The following is a 362-nucleotide window of genomic DNA, read 5'->3' as shown; positions in this document are numbered from 1 at the left end:
TCAGCCAAGAGATATTGACTACTTGGTAACTTTACCTCTTTCTGATACACCCATGCTAAGTGAGATAATTAGGTCAGTGTGTTAAAAGCCATGATTGACTGACGCGTGAGTGACAGGAATGTGCCTATATTTTTATCAAATTCACACAGACACCCCTCTAGCAATACTTCCAGTGCAATCCAAACTATAAATAGCACATAATGTGAGAGTGTTAGAAGTCGTCTCATTTGGGCTATATACATATGAAATTACATGGCAATCCATTGTTAATCTTCACACAGCATGGTAGGGTAAGTAGCTTCTTGCAGTAGGGCACACAGACTTCCAGAATCAATTGGTATGCAATATTATTGGCATTTTTA

The 362-nt window shown here is 38.4% G+C and overlaps 1 protein-coding gene across 1 annotated transcript in view; it reads left to right on the top strand.

The window, feature by feature from the left end:
* Positions 1 to 362, top strand: part of LOC119588508 (EEF1A lysine methyltransferase 1-like) — a 7,146-nt gene that overhangs the window by 2,701 nt on the left and 4,083 nt on the right. The gene's annotated exons all lie outside the window — the stretch shown is intronic.

This window comes from Penaeus monodon, chromosome 24 (genome assembly GCF_015228065.2).
Source record: "Penaeus monodon isolate SGIC_2016 chromosome 24, NSTDA_Pmon_1, whole genome shotgun sequence".
In the NCBI taxonomy this organism is placed as follows: domain Eukaryota; kingdom Metazoa; phylum Arthropoda; class Malacostraca; order Decapoda; family Penaeidae; genus Penaeus; species Penaeus monodon.
Note: the sequence above shows the minus strand (reverse complement) of the source record. Positions and strands in the feature narration are given on the sequence as shown.